The 10,475-nt window shown below is 42.3% G+C and overlaps 1 long non-coding RNA gene across 1 annotated transcript; it reads left to right on the plus strand.

The window, feature by feature from the left end:
- Positions 1-2,832: 2,832 nt before the first annotated feature.
- Positions 2,833-10,234, plus strand: LOC119466351 (uncharacterized). Its single transcript, XR_005195096.2, has 3 exons — positions 2,833-3,349; positions 4,457-4,549; positions 9,993-10,234. It is a non-coding gene; the product is annotated as an uncharacterized LOC119466351 (long non-coding RNA).
- Positions 10,235-10,475: the final 241 nt, after the last annotated feature.

Here is a 10,475-nt window from a genome sequence, read left to right on the forward strand (position 1 = left end):
GCCAGGCCCACAATCGCTCGCACCAAGAGCACAGACACACTTCATCGTCTTTCGCGCGGCGGCTCGTCTCTTCAACATCTTTCGATGCTATCGTAATACTACCCGCCCGGCGGCTAAAGCGCCGTCACGGTGCTGTTAAATATCCAAGGTGCTTGGAGAGGTGTCGGGTTTGAGCCGGGCGACGTGGACAATATCACTGGTTGTCACAGTGGAGGACGTAGTGGGCGTGGCTAGAACGGTTTCGTAGGTGACATCGGTCACTTGGCGGAGCACGCGGTATGGCCCTGTGTAACAGGACAGCAGTTTTTCACAAAAGCCAACTTTACGCGATGGTGACCAAAGCAACACGAGGGTGCCGGGCGCAAAATGCACATCCCGGTGACGGAGGTCGTAGCGTTGTTTCTGTTTTTCTTGAGACACTTGCAGACGAGCACGCGCAAGTTGGCGAGCATGGTCAGCACGGGCGATTGCATCACGGGCATAATCGCTAGTTGAAGCTGTGGGGAACGGAAGCACAGTGTCTAGTGGTAGCGTCGGTTCTCGGCCATACAAGAGGTAAAACGGGGAAAATCCAGCAGTTTCGAGACGGGAAGAGTTGTATGCAAAGGTAATGTAAGGTAGAGCCAGGTCCCAGTCACGGTGGTCGGCGGAAACGTACTTCGATTACATGTCCGTAAGCGTGCGGTTCAAACGCTCAGTGAGGCCGTTCGTTTGTGGGTGGTAGGAGGTGGTAATTTTGTGCTGTATTGAGCAGGCACGCATGATGTCGTCAATGACTTTGGACAAGAACGTACGGCCACGGTCGGTGAGCATTTGACGCGGAGCATCATGCATCAAAATGATATCGTGTAGGAGGAAGTCCGCGACGTCAGTAGCGCAACTGGTCGGAAGAGCGCGTGTTACGGCGTACACAGTAAAATAATTTACACCCTTGATGGTGGCAACTGCGAATCATAACACCCTTGAAGGGTGTTATGATTCAAGAAACATCCCATCATCATGTCGATTTTCGAAGCATAGGGTAGTTCTAGATGTCACAGCACCCTTACACCCACCATAAGGGTGTACTGACTGAGAAAATTGAACGAGGGTGTAAGGGTGTTTTATTTTATCTTTACTACATTCACAAACATACAGTTTTACGAAGAGAGAGGGCATGCCACAGCACTACAAACCAGTAGCGGATCCAGAAGGGGCACTCGCCTAACCCCACCCGTTCCCCCCGAGACATGTTGTGTCTTCAAAGCTGACAAGGACTTGTGCCGAGAGGCCCCCTCCGTTTCAGTGTATGTTTTGACGAGCCCCCCCTCCGCCCATTTTAGGAATGTGCTGGTAAAAACTGGTTGCTTAAGCACTGCTGTCTATTATGTCATTGTACGCTAGTAAGCTAGGTGGCACACAGTTCTCAAATGCCTTCGTGCACAATTAATTAAACTCCGCGAAATCGAAAATTCGCTTGCACATGTTTTTATTGTATTGAATTCTTAACCGAATAAAAAGTATTCAAAACTTTTTCACCAAGCCGCGACTCTTGTGCAGCTTTTGCTTTTGGGACGCCAGGAATCCAGCAAAATGAATAGGCAGGTGACAGCATGCGGCTGCGCGCGCGCGATTGCTCCAAAGCAATGCAGGCGTCTTTCTGTCAAAACACAACACAACAGGGACAAAAGGGCGCGACGAACCATTCAACATATGCGCCAACGTGGACAAAAGATACGCTGAGTCCGGATGACATGACCCTACCCGGCATTCTTTCATCGAGACAATGACCCCAACCATTTCTCCTTCTCTCCCATTTACAAACAAGGTAAATTCGCAGGAAAATTTGAGCTTTCTCACCGACCACAATTCTATGTTCAAATTGCATCTACAGAAAGCGCCGTGCAAAGCGCTCATGGCTTCGCGTCCGTGTCAACTTACAAAGCTGGCTGTACAAAAAGCACCTATTATGTTAGTAGTTGTAAGAAAGGAAAGTTCTGCTGGCTTACAAACACCTGAACATCGGCCAGTACGGAGTGCACAAAAAGAAAGGGAGAAGAATCTGAGAAGGTATACATAACCAGCGTATACAATATGAAATGCGTACAGTATTTACAATACTAACAAGTAGCGCAATTTACTCAAATATTTCCTGTCTCAAGTTGCAGACAATATAATGCATGCATGGATAGGACATTGAGCCAATCCTTGTAGATAGAATGATATTCCAGAAATTTGCGGCGACTTGCAGGCCTGTTCTTTGTTCACTGGCCAGTGTCGAGGCATTGTTAAAGTGTGCACGCAATTTCCCGCCTGCCAAGTACGTTCGCGCTGTCGGGTATATGCAGACATGCGCGACACTCGCCTGTCTTTCCTGGCGAGACAGGTATATGACAGGCGCGCGTACTGAGTACTGGAAATTATAACTATTATAACTTGCATTTCGTTAAGGCATTTACTATTTTAGTGAGTACACCACTTCAGAAACACGCGCATTGTGAACGTCTTGAAAATGCCAATTAAAGTTTTTTTTATTTCTCGGTGGATAAAAGAAAACAGACTCGTAAGCAGCTCAGCATCTTATAGAAACAGAAAGGGCACCTCGCCTTACAGATAAACGTCCAAGCAAAAAAAAAAAGAAAAAGAAAAATCGCACTCAATTATATTTTATATGTAATTACATGCAAATTAATAGCCCTCCCCCCCTTGTCCTGCCATTTAATTTCATATCAGCTAATGCTTATGCAGTTAAAGTTCCAGTGAAACTGCCTGTAAGCACAGAAAATAGCTTAGAAGTAGCGTAGAATGAATAGCTTAGAAAGGAATATACACAAGTAGTGTCAACGAAGATTTGTTTTTGTGCTTTCAAAGCGAAACCGAAATCGCAGTAACTATCATCGACAGGTGTCACGGCTATCGCTACTGAGTCTCATGGCGGGCTGCGCGGGGTGCATGTGTGTGTGTTTTCCGTGACGGTCCTGAAGTTGTGAGTAATTAGATTGTTTCTGGCGGCGTTTAGTTGCAGCATCTAGTTGTTTTAGTGTACTTTTGTGGTCATTGACGCAAAGTGAGCGTTCGAACTGAAGACGATGCGAAATGCGTGAGAAAGAAAGGCCGTAGTGGCCTACAACATCGGTGTTTCTTTGTGACCGTGTCTGCTATGCCTACGACAGCCGTGATTCGTGGCAAAGGAGAAAACCGCTTGCAGTTGGCCTGAACAGTGAAGTGCACGTTTTTTTCGGCGGAATCCATCCTCGACATCGTTCTCCACTACGTTGAAGAAATGGCGTGCACTGAGTGCACATCGTGACAGCGCTTCGCCTTCACACCGAGGGACATTCGCAATGCGCATGGACTGCTCATATAAAAGGTATGTACTACGTTCAACGTCGCGTTTTTGTAGTGCGTCATTGAGGTAGTAATTTTCGCGTAAGTTCTTTAAAAGACTGCACGAGGTGTTTTGTATGTGAGTGAGTTTTGTGTATTTCCGCCGGAGCCCACGGGTACTGATGTAAAAAAAAATGGCATTTTTCATACAAATTTCAGTGTCCTCAACTAATCTGTGACAACACATAGAATTGTAGAGCATTAAGTTCTGCTACCCGCCAGTATTCGGCGCAGGCAGGTAAATAATTCTTTGGTTTCGCTAGTTGGCTCATTATGCAACTAAATATGGGTGCAGACTTAATGTTATACCGGTGTAACACGGCCACTTTCGATTGCGATCGAGCCCGATCTGGATCGAAATTTTCGATCACGATTGGCTCCCTTTCGCAGATTGAGCAAGGAATCGTGACCTGAAATTTGATCCCGATCGGGATCGATCGCGATCAAGTGTGCCCTGTGACGCCCGTATTAAATGGCCCTTGCGCATTCGCACTCTTAATTGTTTTTTAGGTCGGAGGTCAGCTGGTAGGTAATGGCGCAGCTAGCTTGCAGCGGTTGTGCTTTCATCGCTAGAACTAATACAGAACAAAAAAAACCACCACCATCCCGACTGTGTACTTATCCTTCGTTTTCCGTTCAGCTCGTTCGCTCTAGACGCTGTCGTGCTGTTGCGGATGAACGCGCGATTACGCGATTTGTTAATAAATTTACCTTTATTGCATAAGTACTCAGAGCCTAAGAAGCTGTTTGTCTCGTCATTGAACTCGTTTCTTGGTTTCCCGCAGGTATTCCTATTACTATTACTATTTATGCTTTCTTGTATGACCCACCCTGCCTAAGGCATCGTGTCAGAGGTCGGCAATATTTCTGAAATAAATTTTACCGAACGTGCGATGGCTACCATACGTGTCACGACCTTATTCTTATGTCTTGTGATAAAGCTTATGGTTATTGTAAATATTCTTTGCCTTTATACATTTATATTAATGTGGTAAATGCTTAATTCTATTTGTAGTTTTGAACGGTGCTTTTATTTCGTGGTAAATCTCGGGTGTTATTAACGGAGAGTTCTTTTCCTAAACCCATGCAGTTACAATCAGCGTGAAGCAATTGCATGGGAACTGACAGTCCTCCTTGGATCTACGCATTGCTGAAAAGACAGTGAAGACATCTGAGCTGACAGGTATAGTTTTTTCATCATAATCGGCCTACATATTGTTTTCCACTGGAGGATGAAGACCTTTCCCATTGATCTCTAATTACCTGTTTTGTGCTAGCTGTTTTCCACTGGAGGATGAAGACCTCTCCCATTGATCTCTAATTACCTGTCTTGTGCTAGCTGATTTCCAAGTGATGCCTGCAAATTTTTTAATTTCATCACACAGCCTATCTCTGCAGTCTTAAACTACACTTCTGTTCCCTTGGCATCCAATCCGTAACTCAATATGCTCCGGTTATCTGCACTACGCATTACATGGCGTGCTCATCTCCCTTTTATACTCTTGATGTCAAGTAGTATATCAGCTCCTCCGGTCTGCTTTCTAAACCACGCCTCTGGCTTCCCGTTTCTGTTGCCATCAGGATGGGAGTGGATATGACAAATGGAACTGAATGGAGCTAGGGCACACGAGCAGTGAGATTTCTTTACTTTAACTTTTGTTGCTGTATGTAATAGCTGAAATTGTACCAACACGTCTTTCTCACCTTGTTATTTTTCCATAGCTGTGACAGCTAAATTTATAGGCTTCAACAAATTATACATGCAACTAGTTTGTCTAAAAAAAAGACACTTGCACCTTAAGAGGAAGCTTTAGCTTGCTGTCTCCTATTCAAGTACATGGGAGAGGAGAAATAGTTTTTCGAGGCAACTAGTGCACAGAATTTGATGGGGTTTGCTGCGTTTAAAAAAAGTTGGAATCTAGTGACTGTTGTGAATTTCTGAGTTAGGTCGTCAATTTTTTAATAAAGATTGGCAAAAATCGCAAATTCTCCGTAAACAGAACCATCAAGTTTACAAATATGTAACCCAGCAATGAAAAACGATGTCACAGTTCAGCAAATTGCACCTAATAGTACATCTAAAGCAGACAAAATTGATATACTATACATGACTAAAATAAACCACTGATATGTTAGTATAACTTTTGCAAACCCTTTGTAAGCAATGTAACAAATCACGTAAGATATAAATTGACATATAAAGCTTATCCGCTTTGGATGCTGTGACTGATGCAATTTACAGACCTGTGATATCTGTTCATGGTGCAGAGCTACCGAATTGTAAACTTAGTGCTTCTATTTTTTTCAAACCTACCAATTTTTGAAAAGGTCGTTTAAAACATTCAGGCCCTGAATCGAAATTTCGCTTCCCGCAGTCATAAGAATTTAACTTGCTCTCTCATATGCAACAAATTTCATTAAAATCGGCCCAGTGCTGATCTCAAAGGCATTTCTGCGTTTTGCAGGTATTTTAATAGGTGGCATCTGAGTTGAGCCCGAGCTAAAGCTCTTCTTAAAGATAATGTGTATGATGCTGTGAGTCCTTTGATGAATGTGCCTTGAGAGATGTTGCTGCTGTTCTTAATTTGTGTCTCGGTAAAAGTTATTCGATGGGTCTCACTTTGTATGAGAAAATAAGTTCTGAAGAAACCATAATACCTGACAGGCAGAATTGTTCTGAGGTTGAAAGCCATGTTTTCTTTTATGACATTTTTTTTTCAGGATGTACTAGTTCTGTCAACCAAATGCAATAAATTCAAAATTGGTGCCTTTGCTAACTTTATACAAAGCAAATTAGGCATTCTAAGTGTTTCATGAAATAGTTTTAAATGCTTATGATTGATGACATGCTTTGACCCCACCATAAGCTCATGAAATATCTTTGTGCATGCAAAAAGTGCCTGTTGCGCAAGTCGTGTGCTGGCCTGACGTGGTGAACAAACCTGGCTAAAGGTAGAGCACAGCTCTAACTGGTTGTAAGCACGACTCACATAATTGTATTTGCTTGGCAAATAATCCCAGTATATTTTTATGTTTGCCTGCAGGAACACAAATTATCTCAGCTGCTAAAGATGATTGCACATCACTAGACACTGCGAGCAAAAAAAAAATCTCTTAAGTGTGCAGTACTGTTTTATTGAAGTCATGCAACAGTGTTTTGCACGAGTAGCACCAAACTGGCAGGGACACTATCTGTTATAAAAAAAAGACTGATTTCGAGAAAATTGTTTGGTCCTAAATGTCTAAGCGAAATGAACTATGCTTATAAGTTACAAAAGATTTCCAGGACGATCAGGCTAGCTACGCTGGCCGTTGGCTGATGCAATAAGGCTCACTGAAACATCTTTTAAGTTCACAGTGTGTCTCTATAGAATGCCATTACTTTGCTAAACAGCCAGCAGCCTAATCATCACATTTCAGAATGCCATAACAACTCTGAGAAGTGCACTAGGAGTTTTCTGCATTATGCAGACTGGACAAGTTGGCAATTAGAAAATTTCATCTATACATAACTCGAAATGAGATAACCAGGAAGATCAATTGAAAGCACAGGATGGCAAACTTAACTGAGCTTCATGCATCAAAGGCTTTAACTGTGCTTTGGTTAAAAAAGCTAAACTTCTGTTAAGCATGATATATTTATTTTGTTCCTGATAAAAGCACCTAAATGATAAGATGCTAAACAGCTCTTGCTTGTAAGGTCCGTAGTGAAAATCTCAGTAATAAAATTACCAGCTGGATTACGTGGTTGCTTAGTGGATATGTCTATAAGATGATGTCAGAAGGTGTAGGCACGGGCTGCTTTTAAGTAGAGATGCTGAATAGTTATGACAAAGGGGTTTTTTACCAGCCACTGTGTTGGTCAGGGATTAAGAACAAAATGCAAGCCAGCTTAATGATGATTTGCATAAAGAGAACAGAGAAACATACAAAACAAAGTAATGACAACTTGATTTGGGTGAGTTAGTTCATCTTGAGTCTAACTTGAAGCAGCGTGAACAAGACGAGGACAAAAAATCCCGAGATGCAAACAGTTCAGACATACAAAATCCCGAGGGCGCTTCTGTCACTATATATGCGTTGCTCGAAGTTACATATGTATCCACGTGAATAAGTTCACGGTGCTTTACCCGCACATGATGTCTGTGAAAGAGCGTGGCCTCTTCGAAGGTTTTCTCTTTTTTTTTTTAAATAACGTGATCGCACGTCAAAAGCATCTAGCAATCCCGGTCGCTCAGCGTCAAGCTCAGGTCCACGATCACCCAAGAAGGTTTAAAATGCGTGGACCGCACCAACGTTGCGAGGTTTGACCGTACTGCACGAGGAAAACCGACAACAATGCACCCGACTAGCGATCCCAGCGGAGGTAACGGAGAGACAGAGACGCGGGCACACGGCAGGAGTCATGAGCTAGTCAACGTCGGTGGCGCCATCTCTCGGTAGAAACGATCAATAGAGAGAGGGGAAAGCGACGGCCGATCGAGCGCCGTTTGACAGGCACAGAGTTATCGAGGAGGCTATGGATGGATATTCTCCTTTTCACGAGTTTTGAATGGGCACTGTCATAGGGAAGCAAGCCTTTCTTTGACCTGGGTTGATAAATGCAGCAAGCATGTTGATTTGATGCAAATGACATATGAATATCCAAGAACTGAATGCTATATTATTTGGCCTTTTCAAAGGCGAACTGCGAGATAAAAATATATCGCTATATTCATATAGCGATATATATATAAAATATATTTTTATCTAGCATTGACAAACGGATTTGCATCGCTTTAGTTGACTCCCCAGTTACTCACATTTACGGCTATGTGGACGACGACTTGGTTCTTCTAAAGCAGTGACCATACTATTGATTTGACGAAGAAGTGAAAAATATTCTGAGAATCTGTTGTATATACATACGGTGGGGGACTAGAGTTCACCTATGAAAAGGCCGAATAATATAGCATTCAGCTCTTGGATATTCGTATTTAATGTGCATCAAATCAACATGCTTGCTGCACTTATCAACCCAGGCTAAAGAAAGGCTTGCTGTCCTATGATAGTGCCCATTCAAAAGTCGTGAAAAGGAGAATAGCCATCTCGTGTATTCAAGCCACAATGAACAAGTCCTGTGAGCACCGAATGAAAAATAGCCTCTTACAGCAGATAGAACGCCTTAAAAATGGGTGGCTACCCATATTTCGTCATAAAAGCTGCGTGTGAAACACTCCTGCAAAAAATAAAGCGCTCGGGAATAAAATCGAAATGCTGGAAAAAGAAGAGACCTTTTCATGTAATAGGCATGACCTTAGGCATATGTTACCAAGTTATCCCATAATCTTAAGAAAGTGACCAACAGGCACCAAATCAAGCTAGTATTTTCCGCTCCCTGCAAACTCTTGAAGCTATGCGATGCTATAAAAAATTGGAAACACGAGCAGTGCATCTCTCCTGTCGTTTACAAGATACCGTTAAAATGTGGACGAGCGTACGTAGAACAAACCGGGCAATGTTTTAATGACAGAGCTAGGCAGCATAAAAACAATGTAAAAAACAGGAACTGTATTCATTTAGCTGCGCATTGCAATAAATGCACATGTACCTCATTATTCAGTGACACTAGGTTTCCGAAGCATGCAAAGAGCTAAAAAGAAAGAGATTGTAGAAGGTTACATCATCAAAACAGGTGGTAGATGTGTAAGGGCAGCGTCACTCAGTGTAACAAAACTTGAGATACATTTTCTAGATAAGCACGTCTACTTGTATGCAGTCTGCTTGCCTTTCAACCTTTTTCTTTTCTTTTTTTTCGTTTTTTGACATGTTATGGAGCTGGTTGTTCCTTCAATAAAATTTGCAGTTGGCAGTACAACACTCCTGCTGTTGTGTTTGTTTTCGATTCTTGTCCTCGTCTTCGCACTGCTTCAAGTTATGCTCAACGTAATGCTTTCAACTAACATTTTTGTGTAACATGCTTTTAAAGGAACCATGCTTGATAAGCATTTGCAGAGCAATCACCATGACAATGAAATGATTAAGAGCACATCTGTGAAATGAATTTAAAAACCTAAGATTACTACGACAGAAAGTAACAAAAGCAGCAAGAACCATCTGAGCCCTACGTTTTCGTATAGATTGTAGTGTCTAGGCTTGTTTTGGTTAACTTAGTTTCCTATAAAACTGCTTTTCACATACTCTTTTTTTGCAGTGGTAGTAAATAAGACTTCCTTTGTTGGAAAAAAGTTGCAATGAGCTGACGTGACTTCCCATGTAACCCTATTGCGCATGAAAGTACTGATGTATTTGTAAGCGATTGATTGAGCTGAAAACGAGCATGTTTATTTGTGTACATGCTAAATGCTACTTTTGGTTCACATGTCGTAAACAACAGCACTGTCCTGCGCTATTGCTGTAATATAATCATGTAGCCTGTCTATCCTATATTTATGATGTGGCATTATTAAATGATTTATGGTTTCCATATAAGAATTTCTTGGAAGTAAGCACTATCTGTGGATCTGTTCTTTCTATCCTTGTCTTCACGGAAAATTGAAATATTAAAGTGACTCATGCAGAGAAGCCCTACTTGTCATGTCACATGTACTTTTCCTGACATCAAACTGCAACAAATCATTTTGCAGGTAGAAAAGAAGCAGATGGCTCGAGTGATAAATGAAGAAAGGGCTTCATCTATGATGGCTCGTCCTTCCACATTGGAATCAAGCTACACAAAGGCATCACTAGCCTCACCTGTGCCCTGAAACATGGTTTTGGATGCGAGTGTTCTTCAACGAGGGGCATGGCCAGAAGCTTCGTCACCACATACAAGGCTTAGTTCAAGATCTAAAATTGTACAGGAGGCTAGAATAAATGACCCTCCATGTAGTCAGTGTTTGTGTATTTGTGGTAAATTTGACCATTTCAGGCAAGACACTCACATGTGATTACGTGTTTTCTCCCAAAGTTGTTACGCCCTACATTTGGAAACACATCACCTATAATATGCACACCATACATAACATTTCTGTGTTAGCCTGACAGTAGACTTACGAAACATACAATGAAGTACATATGTACCTGCTACAGCACACCATATTTAGCAAGGGCGATTATAATGGTCATAA

The sequence above is a fragment of the Dermacentor silvarum genome, chromosome 10 (genome assembly GCF_013339745.2).
Source record: "Dermacentor silvarum isolate Dsil-2018 chromosome 10, BIME_Dsil_1.4, whole genome shotgun sequence".
NCBI classification, from domain to species: Eukaryota; Metazoa; Arthropoda; class Arachnida; order Ixodida; family Ixodidae; genus Dermacentor; species Dermacentor silvarum.